Below are 1129 nucleotides of genomic sequence, written 5' to 3' on the forward strand. Positions count from 1 at the left end.
AGAAAATTTTTTTGGTCGCTACCCGGAATCGAACCCGGGACCTTTGAATGAGAGGCCAACACCTTAACCTCTAGGCCACGAGAGCCCCCAGCTTATACTTTTACCATGATTTATACGTTTATTAATAAGAGAAGTATATCTACATTGTAAGCGAAGTGTTATTGCGTAATTGTGTTAAGTAATAATGAATGTACAAGCAGCTGTAAAACAAATCTCATTACGTAGATCAACACATTGCGTTTATCTCATCTTTTTCCTTTTCCGTCTTATCGTTCCATGGTAGTTTGGAGATGCGTAGTATTTACTGGTTTATGGCACAGTTGCTATTATCTGTGTGATGAGAAGGTGAGTCTGTGTAAAATGATTAAGAATACTGTTATTGTTTCTAGGATTCAAGACGGTAACAATAGTAATCGTCGTTTTTTGCACTTTGATTGCTATACGTATTATAACAGATAGAAACTAGTAACGGGACAGCATCTTCTGTCCTTGTTCCATTTCTATGAGCTCCTGTCCAGGGCATTGTTTCTTAGTCGTCCCATCATGGTTGCTCAGTCCACGGCGACAGCTTTTTTGATTGGCTGTCCCTCCCATTCCAAACCACGTGATGTAACGGTGGCCATGGCTGACATGAGTGAGTGGGTAACGGAATCGCACAAGACAGAACTCGATTACCGTTCGTACAATAATCGAAGTGACATAATTTCGATTCCAGTCGGCCAAAAGAAAATACACATGTAGTAATTATTATGTTAACATGAACAACTGAAACGGTTCTCCGTTATCTCGGAGTTTCTGGGGTTTATCTCCTGATAAGCCTTTCCGCGGTATATAACCCTTTATGTGTAAAGTCCCTCTCTCACATAATCTGTGTTTTACATTTCGCTACCTTAGAATTAAAAAGTTCTATCTGACATTTCTGGACATTAATTTTGGTCGCTTTGAGTTACACCATGAGGTCAGGAATCGAATGTTCTATCTGTTCTCTCAAAATCGTAGTATTATTCGGAGTCGTTATCAAGATATTCAATAGTGGTGTGCGAGTAAGCGAAAAATCTTGGTCGAGTAATGATCGGTTAAATGCAAAATTGTTCGGTTAACCGATGAAATTGACCGAAAAAAATTTTCT

This window comes from Aplysia californica, unplaced genomic scaffold (genome assembly GCF_000002075.1).
Source record: "Aplysia californica isolate F4 #8 unplaced genomic scaffold, AplCal3.0 scaffold00018, whole genome shotgun sequence".
Lineage (NCBI taxonomy): Eukaryota > Metazoa > Mollusca > Gastropoda > Aplysiida > Aplysiidae > Aplysia > Aplysia californica.